The sequence below is a fragment of the Ostrea edulis genome, chromosome 9 (genome assembly GCF_947568905.1).
Source record: "Ostrea edulis chromosome 9, xbOstEdul1.1, whole genome shotgun sequence".
NCBI classification, from domain to species: Eukaryota; Metazoa; Mollusca; class Bivalvia; order Ostreida; family Ostreidae; genus Ostrea; species Ostrea edulis.
This window is the reverse complement of record NC_079172.1, coordinates 73,035,406-73,048,852: the sequence shown is the minus strand read 5'-3', so window position 1 is coordinate 73,048,852 and position 13,447 is coordinate 73,035,406. Positions and strand designations below refer to the sequence as shown.

General features: G+C 33.6%; 1 non-coding gene across 1 annotated transcript; it reads right to left on the bottom strand.

The window, feature by feature from the left end:
• Positions 1 to 2,319: 2,319 nt before the first annotated feature.
• Positions 2,320 to 2,392, bottom strand: Trnaf-gaa (transfer RNA phenylalanine (anticodon GAA)). The gene has a single exon. It is a non-coding gene; the product is annotated as a tRNA-Phe (tRNA).
• Between the last annotated feature and the right edge of the window lie 11,055 nt (positions 2,393 to 13,447).

The window sequence follows — 13,447 nt, the reverse complement described above, 5'->3', positions numbered from 1 at the left end:
CTCTCCATCATCTATGTAAGCAGGAAGGTGTAAAAAACTAACAATCAGTGAAGTCTGTACAACTTCACGACATTCAAACAAATCATTGCCAAGTCTTATTCCTTCCAGCAAATATTGTGTTGGTGCTTTTCCATCAAGAGTAAGTTCATACAAATTACCTGATTTAGGCACACATGCATAAAGAGACCCCAAACCACAGTTCTCATTGACGAATTGTATTATTCCCTCGGGTTTGATGAGAGAATTGTCTCTAACATTTACAACCACAGTGTTCTCACGACAGTACTTTCTGTCTTTGAATAAATTGTTTGATCCGCCAAGATGGCTGCCACCCGACGTGGCTGCCATCTCACGTTTATGCACAATTATTTACAATGTTCTCAAAGTCTAACTATTTTACACAGAAAATTGAAACATATATACATAAAGCCTTCTGCAGAACAGCAGTCGGCAAATATACTACTCACAGTAGACGCAAAAAGGTAAATTTTCCGACACACAAAATTTCCTCGTGCTCACTACAACAAGTAGACCGGAAGTCTCTCTGGCTGACAATGGATGTTAAATTGTCAATTTACAAATTCGTAAATCTCTTTAATCAATATAAGACATGACTTCTGAAACATGTGAGTTAAATTCAAAATATTTACGCAATAGTTAACCGTATACTTGTATATCGTTGTATTGATCATGGAATATTTCTTTAGCTGTGCCGTTTTCATTCACACTTGATGAGGTTCTCAAAAGAATCCGAGAGGCCTCATCGAGAAGTGTGAACATTCTAACAAAGATCCCTGCCAAAAAACAAACTATCTCCCGGGGAGTTGAGAATGAATTTAAAGGAGTTGTCCGATTACATTTTCTCCTCAGCTGTTGGACTCCTGAAAGTAATGACATATCCAATGAAAAGGTGAAGATAACGAATAGTGATCAATCTCATAACTCCCACAAGCAACACAAAATTGAACGTTTCGGCAAACACGGAACCCTGGATATACCAGACGTTGGATCAAGTGCCTAGGAGGAGTAAGTGTTCCCTGTCGACCTGTGACGCCAGCCGTAAGCCCATTATCTTGATCAGGTAAACGGAGCTATCCGATGTCAAAAGCAGTGTGTCAAGATCGACCCAAGAATAGGAATGAAACACATCAGATAGCATATTATCGAATGATAAGTTTTATTTGCAAACTAGATTGTTATAACGACCATGGAAATTGCAAAATGTTGGCTTTACACCAGACTGTTGAAACCCTTGCACCATCACTTTGTTTGTCAATAACCTGCCTCCATTTAAAAACTGACCATAAGCAGACTAAGCTCTTGCATATCGAATCAGATGAGATATACAAACACCATATGCAGCTGAGAATGGAATATTGCTACATTAATATGGGAAGCAATATGATCATCAAGATGGATTGTTAGTCTGGCCTTAATATTTCTTCTCAATAAATTATCTAAAAATAAAGTAAAAGTGGACGACTCTATGGTGTCAGTTATTTTAAGTTGACATGAATATATCGAATCGACAAATGAATGACAATTATTATTCTTAATACAGAAAACATTGTCGATATATCTAAATGTCATACTGAAGGCCATAGCAAGAGACCTTTTCCTCTCAAGTACAAGTTTTTCAATAAATATTGCCTCATAAGAATATTAAAACAGGTCATCTAATAAAGAAGCACAATTCATGGCCATGGGAATTCCAATAGACTGTTGGAAGACATGTATATATCAAAGATGAACTTCATGGCATTGTTTAACTTGAAGGCAAGGCGTGCGCAGTGCCTACGACTTTGACAAAGTTGTTATATGACTTTGTGTTAGATACACTAACATTGATAGTTGTTTTTTTTTTGGGGGGGGGATAATTATCATTACATATGTACCTTTAAAGGAGAAAAGGTAACTTTCTTTCAATGACATTGAAACACAATGAAAAGGCACATTAGAAGAAATAACAATCAGCTGCTTGATTTGATTTAAAATACATGTTGTGAGTTATTTCAGAGCTAAAATGAAGGGTGTTACAATAAAAATGTAGTAATTTGAGAATTTTCCGCTTTAACGAAAAGACGCGATATCAAAACTATGCAATTGTATATAACTTTTTCAATGCATGATATTCAGTACTTTCAGCCATGTCAAAGGTACATATGATAAAAGTGTTAAAGTTGAAAAAAGGGGGAGAGGTTCATCCAACGTGATATTAAAGATATGCTACATGTATGTCTATGAATATTTTATTCCACTGGTACTTTATCAAAGAAAATGAAAGAAAACGTTGTGTCTGTCAGCCGCCGGAGTTTTCCATGCCGGAACCCGGGATTGAACCGGGGACCTTTAGATCTTCAGTCTAACGCTCTCCCCTCTGAGCTATTCCGGCTGACAATGGATATTAAATTGTCAATTTACAAATTCGTAAATCTCTTTAATCAATCTTCTGAAACATGTGACTTCAATTCAAAATATTTACGCAATAGTTAACCGTATACTTGTATATCGTTGTATTGATCATGGAATATTTCTTTAGCTGTGCCGTTTTCATTCACACTTTATGAGGTTCTCAAAAAAAACCGAGAGGGCTCATCGAGAAGTGTGAACATTCTAACAAAGATCCCTGCCAAAAAACAAACTCTCTCCCCGGGAGTTGAGAATGAACTTAAAGGAGTTGTCAGATTACATTCTCTCCTCAGCTGTTGGACTCCTGAAAGTAATGACATATCCAATGAAAAGGTGAAGATAACGAATAGTGATCAATCTCATAACTCCCACAAGCAACACAAAATAGAACGTTTCGGCAAACACGGAACCCTGGATATACCAGACGTTGGATCAAGTGCCTAGGAGGAGTAAGTGTTCCCTGTCGACCTCTGATGCCAGCCGTAAGCCCATTATCTTGATCAGGTAAACGGAGCTATCCGATGTCAAAATCAGTGTGTCAAGATCGACCCAAGAATAGGTATGAAACACATCAGATAGCATTTGATCGAATGATAAGTTGTATTTGCAAACTAGATTATTATAACGACCATAGAATTTGCAAAATGTTGGCTTTAGACCGGATTCTTACTCCTCCTAGGCACCTGATCCCACCTCTGGTGTATCCAGGGGTCCGTGTTTGCCCAACTATCTATTTTGTATTGCTTGTAGGAGTTATGAGATTGATCACTGTTCGTTAACTTCACATTGCACCAGACTGTTGAAACCCTTGCACCATCAATTTTTTTGTCAATAACCTGCCTCCATTTAAAAACTGACCATAAGCAGAACAAGCTCTTGCATATCGAATCAGATGAGATATACAAACACCATATACAGGTGAGAATGGAATATTGCTACATTAATATGGGAAGTAATATGATCATCAAGTTGAATTGTTAGTCTGCCCTTAATATTTATTCTCAATAAATTATCTAAGAAGAAAGTAAAAGTGGACGACTCTGTGGTGTCATTTATTTTAAGTTGACATGAATATATCGAATCGACAAATGAATGAAAATTATTATTCTAAATACATAAAACATCGTCGATATATCTAAATGTCATATTGAAGGTCATAGGAAGAGACCTTTTCCTATCAAGTACAAGTTTTTCAATAAATATTGCCTCATAAGAATATTAAAACAGGTCATCTAATAAAGAAATACAATTCATGCCGATGGGAATTCCAATAGACTGTTGGAAGACATGTATATATGAAAAATGAACTTCATGTCATTGTTTAACTTGAAGGCAAGGCGTGCGCAGTCCCTACGACGTTGCCCAAGTTGTTATATGACTTTGTGATAGGCACTCTAACATTGTTAGTTTTTTGGTGAAGGGGGAATAATTATCATTACATATGTACCTTTAAAGGCGAAAAGGTAATTTTCTTTCAATGACATTGAAACACAATGAAAAGGCACATTGGATGAAATAACAATCAGCTGCTTGATTTGATTTAAAATACATGTTGTGAGTTATTTCAGAGTTAAAATGAAGGGTGTTACAATAAAAATGGAATTTTAGAATTTTCCACTTTAACGAAAAGACGCGATATCAAAACTATGCAATTGTATATAACTTTTTCAATGCATGATATTCAGTAAAGAATGTTCAGTCATGTCAAAGGTACATGTGATAAAAATGTTAAAGTTGAAAAAAGGGAGAGAGGTTCATCCAACGTGATATTAAAGATATGTTACATGTATGTCTATGAATATTTTTTTCCACTGGTACTTTATCAAAGAAAATGAAAGAAAATGTTGTGTCTGTCAGCCGCCGGAGTTTTCCATGCCGGAACCCGGGATTGAACCGGGGACCTTTAGATCTTCAGTATAACGCTTTTTTTTTCTTCTCTTTTATTGATTAACATTTAAACAGATATCACAGACTAATCATCATTTACAATCACATTTAAAACACTTTGTATCTAAAATATGAACAATAATATTCCCTCTGTTTCTTTCAATAGAGGATTTCTATGTAAGAAAAACTTTTTAAACAAGTTGATTTTCTTTTCTAAAACAGTCAATTGATAATGGTTATATGAAATGTAATGTCTCAATGTATATCTTCAAAACCATTCAATATCAATTTTCTTTTCACTTTGCAAAAAAATCTGTCTTCTTCTATAAATACAAAATCTGCATACTGATATGAAATAATTTACAAAAAATACATTCACGTTTTTGATACCCTTATGTAATGCTGTCATGAATATTTCTTCAAAGTTTAATCTGTTAAAAACATCACTTTCACAAGCTTTCAATAACGATTCAAGATGATAAATAACAAAATTGTTCTTAAATTCAGCCAACTCTTTACATCTAATAAATAAATGCATTATATCCTCGCATTCTAGCATACAAATTGGACATATTTTAGAATCAGACTTCCCTATCTTAAAAAGTTTCTCATATGTAAATATAATATTGTGAACATTTTTGAAATCCAGTTCAGTAATATCTGGTGTTTTGTATAACACCCATACCGTTTCCCATCACTTTTCAATGGATGATTTATCATTCATATCAAATTTATCTCGCCAATCAATATTTGACACTGGTTCTTGAAACATTTTTTGAACTAACAAATTATAAAATATTTGTAATGTACCGGATTGGAACACTATCCTTTGATCTCTATATGAAATATCAAAATTTGGCTGAAAGCATGTTCTTTTGTACTCATTTTCATGAACATAATTTTTCCATTCTTCTGGAATAGATAATAACAAATCTTTATAATTTTTTGTAATCAGTGAGACATTTACCTCTGAATTTTGTTCTTGAAAAATCTCCACAATACATGATATTGGTAAAAATCCTGGAATTACTTCATATGAAATATCCTTGACATGTGTAATACTAGCACTAATAAAATCTTTCCAATTCAACATTTTGTTTCTTCTTTGTACTTTCGGATTAAAAAACAGACAATAATTAAAAACATCATTTTCTTTTTCTGTAACAATGATATAATCTTTTATGGCATACCATGCACAAAATAAGTCATTGTAAAACTGTGGTAGACCCTCTAAATCTGTTTTCTTAAACTGTAGTAAAAATATCTCCATTCCTGCTCCTAAATTTTGAATCTTTAATAGGAAATATCTAAAAATATGTTTCCACAGAAAATCTTTATTACAACAAAAGTGCTTTGCAAGAAACTTTAGTCTAAATGATAACATTTTTAGATAGATATCAGCTATTTTCAAACCACCATTGTGTTTTTCACCAATTATTGTTTTATAAGATACCAAGTGTGAGCCAAAATTCCATAAAAAATTGGTACACTCCTTTTGAATACTGTCTCTAGCCCATTGTGGAATCGATATAACTGACAATGAGTACCATAATTTAGACATAAACAAGGTATTAATTAAAGTGGCTCTACCTTGAACTGCTAAGGATCTCTGTCTCCATAAATTAAGAGTTTGCTTAATGTTTCTAACTTTGTCTCTCCAATTTAAATTTTCACACTCTACTCCATTTTTGCCAAAATAAATACCAAGAATTTTCATGACACTTGTCTCAGAAACACTCAATGATATCTTTTCCTGTTCAAAACTTCTACTAGTTCCTATACACATTATTTCAGACTTGTGAATGTTTATTTTGGCACCAGATGCTTTTTCATACATGTCAAATACTTTGAAAACTTCAAAAACAGAATTTTTGTCACACACTGTCATTGTAGTATCATCGGCATGTTGAAACATCAACCCATTCTTTTCTGACATTGGTATTGGAATACTTCTTATTACTGTATTTTGTTTCATGACATAATTCAGAGGTTCTGCTGATAAAACATATAATAATGCAGATATTGGACAACCTTGTCTAACAGAATTTTTAATAGTAAAATATTTAGTTAAATGTCCATTACACTTTACACTACTGTATATATCCGTATAAAATATCTGTACCCATTTTCTAAATTGGGTTCCAAATACTTCTAATACATCAAGTAAATACTCATGACTCACTCTATCAAAAGCTTTTTCCTGATCAATTTTAACCACATAACCCTCTAAATTATCCATCTCTACCATATCAATCACATCTCTAATGCTAACTAGAGTATCTGCAATATATCTTCCTATTATACAACAAGTCTGTGTTTCAGACACAATATTTGGTAATACCTGTTTCAGTCTATTTGCCATAACTCTTGCTATTATCTTATAATCTACATTTAACAGGCTTATAGGCCTCCAGTTTTTCAACAATTTCTTATCCCCTTTCTTCTTGTATAACAACGTAATAACACCCATTTTCATAGAGTTAGACATCGTTTGTTTTCTGTTAATTTCTTTAAATAAATTGAGTAGAATATCTCTTAATTGTGGTAAAAACATTTTATAAAATTCAACAGTCAACCCATCAGATCCTGGGCTTTTATTATTAGCCATTTCCTTGATTGCAGTTTCAATTTCTTCTTTGTTAATATCCCCTTCACACATTTCCTTATCATTTTCTTCTATTTTTCTATTCACATATGACAAAAACTGTGCCTTACTTTCAGAGTCAATTCGCACTGATGAATATAAATTAGAATATAAATTGTACTCTATTTCTAAAATTGAATCAATATCCTTCTTTATTTCTTCTGTGTCACTCAACAATTCTTTTACTGAATTTGATTCTTGTCTTCGTTTTTCTAAATTCAAAAAATATTTCGTGCATTTATCTGATTCATTTGCCCACTGTGCTTTTGATCTAAGTATTGCACCCTGACACTTTTCATTTTCAAAATCTGACAAGTCTTGTTTGATTGCTTCATATTTTTCAATATCAACTTGTACTCCATTTGCTAAATTTTGTGAAATTCTTTGCATTTTGTTTTGTAAACCATAATATTCTTTATTTCGTTCCCTGGCTCTAGTTTTGCTAAAACTTTGAGAAAACTTTTTGAGCTTGTATTTCAAATTATCCCACCACACCAACATTGAATTTTCATATAATATACAATTTTTTTCTCTTTCAATAATTTCTATGATTTTTGTTTTATATGTATCATCATTCAATAACAAATTATTATGTATCCACAACCCTGGTCCTCTTTCACAAACAGTATTATTCAAGTACATTCCGACCATCGAATGATCGCTTAGTGTAGTTTCAACATAAAATATATTTCTAACATATGTTCTTATAGCGTGTGAAACTAGAATGTGATATATTCTACTTTCAACTAACATGTTTCCTACTAACATTTTTCTTGAAAAAACTTTTTCTCCTCTATTTCTACTTCTCCATAAATCTGCTACACCATGTTGATTCATCATATTGAACAGGGCTTAAACATGACGTGTCTTACCACATCTATCAATCTCTGCAAGTGTGTTATTAAAATCACCTAGTATTATAAGATTCACTGAATATGGAATGATACTAGACATATCTTGAAAAAAATTGGCCCTTTCTTTTGCAACGTTAGGTGCATATATGTTTATAATATCAAAATTTTCATCATTTTCTTTGTATTTTATATGTAGAAATCTACCATCGCACCCTTTTACATATTGAATATTATCTTTTAATTCATTTCTAATCAAAAAAGCTACACCCTTTGACGACGTCTCAGAGTTATTGTACATAATACTTCCTTTCCATAAATGTTTATATTTTTCAATGAAGTCATCTCGCCAAAGAGTTTATTGCAAACCAATGATATCATACTTCCTTTCATCCAATAAACTAAATATCATTTTCATCTTATTTACATTACACAATCCATTACAGTTCCACGAAGTTACTATCACCATGATTGTAATTAAGAATAAGAGTTTGTCCATTCTTTCCATTTCATTTATTCTTTTTTGCGTTTCTCTTCTTCTTCAATTTCTTTTTTCTTTTGGCTTTCCCCTCTACGATGATGATTTCATTTTCCAAATATGTTCCTACATTAGATTACATTAAATGTCCACTCCGCTCTTGAATCATGTTTTCACAATCTTGAGAGGCTTCATTCAATTCCCGCTCTTGAATTTCGTTTTCACCATCCTTAGGGGCATTTTTATTAGTAGACATATTCACTTTATCGTTTTTATTCACAATAATTTGATTTTCTGTCGTCTCAGTATGTTTCTTTTGTTTTGTTTCCGCACAAATAAGTGATTCGTCCATATTTTCGTTCTCATGTTGCACCCCTTCGTTCACCTCTTCTGTTTCCATATTTGTGTTACCCTCTAACACGTCCTCTTTCTCCACCTCAGACACTTCCAATTCATTGTTTTCTTCAGAACTGTGATCACTCATGCAACACTGGCGTTTAAATGTCCATTCACCACACTGCTCACACAAGTGATTTTTACAGGCCCTCGCGTAGTGACCTTGCTGCTTACACTTGAAGCACACAAATTGTGGACATGCTCTAAATAAATGATCACTCGCGTAACACAGCGAACACACTTTCATTTGACCGTTATGAATACACCTATGATACTCCTTTTGAAATTTCACAGTGTATGGAAAAGAGGGCATATGAGGAGGTAGTTTCACCCTAACGTACCTTGTTCCGTCAGCAATTGCAGTTCCAGGATAAAATCGTCTGTTAATAGGTGACAGCAATTCAACACCCATTGATGTTAAAGTTTGTTCAATCTCTCCATCATCTATGTAAGCAGGAAGGTGTAAAAAAAAAAACAACTAACAATCAGTGAAGTCTGTACAACTTCACGACATTCAAACAAATCATTGCCAAGTCTTATTCCTTCCAGCAAATATTGTGTTGGTGCTTTTCCATCAAGAGTAAGTTCATACAAATTACCTGATTTAGGCACACATGCATAAAGAGACCCCAAACCACAGTTCTCATTGACGAATTGTATTATTCCCTCGGGTTTGATGAGAGAATTGTCTCTAACATTTACAACCACAGTGTTCTCACGACAGTACTTTCTGTCTTTGAATAAATTGTTTGATCCGCCAAGATGGCTGCCACCCGACGTGGCTGCCATCTCACGTTTATGCACAATTATTTACAATATTCTCAAAGTCTAACTATTTTACACGGAAAATTGAAACATATATAACAGTGCGACATTTAACTCTGGACACGACAAAAGTCCGGAGTTTCGCCAACCCTTTTATTAAGGATACAAATAAACCCTTTACAAAAAAAGATGGGATTTTATGTTCACAAGACATGCACCAACATTTACACTTGTACCTATTGTAGTTTTTAAGATATTTCACCTGAAATCAAAAAATCCCATGGGATTTTGGAGGGATTTTTAATCCCACTTGGAGATTTTCACTCCCACCAAAAATCCTATGGGAGAAAAAATATAATTTCTCCCATAGGATTTTAACTCCCATATTTAAACTTAATATGGGATACAATGTCCCATAGGAGGAAATGTCCCATAATGAACATGAAATGGCAGTAAATATCCTATTTGAGCATGAATGGGAATAGATATCCCAAATAAAACACAGGATGGGATTTTTATTCCATGAATATAACAATAAAACAGAAAATTGTATCTTAAAAAGTGTTGTTTGTCATGATTCTTAAAATGTACTTAAAAGCCAAGGCATGACATTAATTTTTAAATATATATAGTAATTATAAACTCTTATGTGTAGGCCTATGTGTTTGTGAATAAATGTCTAAAAAACATGAGAGATAATAAAGGATATTAGAGCTCTGCATTACTAAACTTTTCCCCATGCAATTTTAATTGTATACATATAACCCTTGCACAAAAATATTCATATAAAATTGGACGGGACTATATTATTGCAACAAGCAGACAAGAACACTATGAAATACTCATTCACACACGGGCACTGTAAGTTAATGTAAATATATAGTATGTGCATGTATAAATATATACACATGCACATGATACTACATGTATCTATTTACATCAACTTCCATTGCCCGTGCATTCACATGCAGTTGCTCACATTCACTATTCACAACCCTTCATATGTCGTCAGGTGTTAAAATATGTTCACAGGAACCGTTAATTTTGTCAGTGTATTAATAATAGTGTGGGTATATACCATATACCGTACCATCCCCTAATCAGCTGCTATGGAAGGGGGGGGGGACCTACAAGGGCTGATACTTCACTCAAAACTTCGTTTCAAAAAAGTTCTTAAAATTATCGTCACCCACCATCCTTGTGGTTTTATAAAGGGTAGCAGTATTATTACTACATATTAAATTAAAAGTTCCTGTGATATGTTGTTGAATTACGGAATAGGCCTAACTTACAACTTGTTTACATGTTCTAAAATTAGTGTTAAGTGCTTACGGTGAAAGATGAACTCTGCTAAGTGATGCTAAGTTGTTTAGTGAACCGAATCAGACATCTCAAATAAGATTCTCGATTATTTAACAACACAAAAATCGTTTTACAAAATGCATGCTTCGGTCCATCTTTCCCTCCCTTCTACAATCGTATTCATTCTCAAGTCAAAGTATTTTCTCCGATTGCTATCATTACCTTAAGCGTCGAAAAGACTTCAATGACAGGCGTGTCCGAATAAACGGTTAACAGACTCTAGGGAAGTTCGGCTCTAAGTGTTCTAAACATCTCGAGCGATTTTATAGTGATAAACTTCTATGGTTTTCGACATTTGTGTATCAATGTTTTATGAATATTGTAGACTATTTTACTCATAAAGCAAAGCAATGTTATCGCAAATTTTTAGGTCTACTTACAAATGTATTAACCCCGAGATCCGCCACTAATTAGTTACACAAGTTGTGTGGTTACAACAGTCTTATCATTTTAATTTCATTGGATGATAAAATAGATGACGTTAATATTTTGAATACCTTGTATACGCAAAAGAATTTAACTATACGATGTTTATTTTTCAAATTATAACTTCAGTGGCGAATGGTCGGATCCCCCGTCCCATTCCCATCCCTCACGCATAGTACTAATTATTTCCCCAGCCACTTAATGACCAGATATACACGACTATTGAATGTAAAGCACTGTTCAGTCATTGTGTACTCCCAATTAATTAACAATCTACCCTCGTAAATCATAATCGTTACGCTTCGTTGGACATGAAACCTTAAATCAATCCATTGACACTACTTAGTCAACGATTTTGTATTGTGATACATTTCTATGATTTCGGACATTTATATATCAGGATTATCTGATTTATTTATCAGTGTTCAAAAAGCAAAGTACATGTACCGTTACAACGATTTTATACCTACTTCTTATAATAACCCCCTGGATCCGCCACTAGCTAAATTAATTCTGGTGATGCCTATAACAGCGGTACATGTACTCACCTATCATTCTAACTTATTGAAAGTTAAAATAAATGTAGATATAATATAAACATTTTGAATACTATATATATATATATATATATATATATATATATATATATAAAGGCATGCCTTCATCATATGATGTTATGATGTTTATTAACTTTAGTGGTGGATAACCGAGAACGACACCCCACCCCTATTTCGCACAATTCAATTTCTAATATTGACAAGCGGCCCATTTTGACCAGATAGACATTACCCTTGAACGTAAAACACTGGTCAGTCATTGTGTATTTCTAATAAACAAACTTCATCATTGAATACAGACCGTTAATGTTGCCACTGACACTACTTAGTCGTGAGTTGATTTTGTAGGTGATAAATTCCTATGATCTTTACTCGTATGTTTCATTGCTTATTTAGAGCTTTTATTTGTTTGGTTTTTCCCCCTTCTTCTTCTTCTTCAAGAGCAAAGTATTGATATTGCAGTTTAACCCCAACCCCCCCTGGAACCGCCAGTTATTAGGTAGACGTATGGTGTTGATCTACTAATTAGGTAAATGAAGTCAATGGATATCTGCGGTAATATTTAGCGTTATTCACTTAATATTAGCTTCCTAACTATATTGAAAGTTGAAATAAACAACGTTAACATTTCGAATACTTTAAATATCTAGGATACATAATCATACGAGGATTATTTTTTAATATTTTGAAATTAGAAAAACAACTTTAGAGGCGGAGGAGCGGAAGCCATCCCTCTTCCTGCAGGATTTATGGTCCAAAATTGACAAAAGGCTCGTTTTGACCAGATAGAAATGGCACTTTCAAACGGAAAATATTGGTCAGTCATTGTGTACTTCCAATTAAAAAAACTACTCCCATTGTAACTCTACTTAGTCCCTGGTATTCTACAATGTACAATTTGAATATATCATATCTGTATGGTATAAACAGTCACACGATGTTTAGTTCGGAAATTAAAAAAAAAATGTAGTGGGGACACTGGTCAGTCATTGTGTATTCCCAATTAACAAACTACCCTTTTAAATCCTACTCGTTACGGTTCGTCAGACATGACAACATATCCGAACTAGTCTTGTATATATGGATGTACTTGTTTATTGTAATTAAGGTCTGCTTCGCAATGAAAACCTGGTATCATTGACAATTAATTTTTATTCCACTTAGTCATCGATTTTTTATGTGATACATTTCTATGATCACGGACATTTATAGATATATATCAGGGTTGTCTTGTCAGGGTTTATTTATCATTATTCCAAAAGCAAAGTACTGTTATCACGATTTTATGCCTACTTCTTACCCCTCTGGATCCGCCACTACCTAAATAATTTTGGTGATGCCTATAACAGCGATACTCATCTATCATTGTAACATTACAGGGCCGTAAATTAACCTTCAATTTGGAGGAGGCAGGAAATTAGGCGGGGGTCTGGGGGCCGCCCAGGCCCCCAAACGCTGAGCACATTTTGTGCACACTGAACACGTTTCGTGCAAAATCCTTGATTCTAGGGCCTTCTAAGATGTTACTTGACTAACTCATTCTAAAAGAAAGATTTGGAATGCTTTTTAAGGGAGGTATCATGTTCTTAGTTATTGGAAACAACATAAATTCTAATGAACTTTAAATTTTAATTTTTTTTGGCTCAAAAGTTGGAGGAGGCAGCTGCCTCCT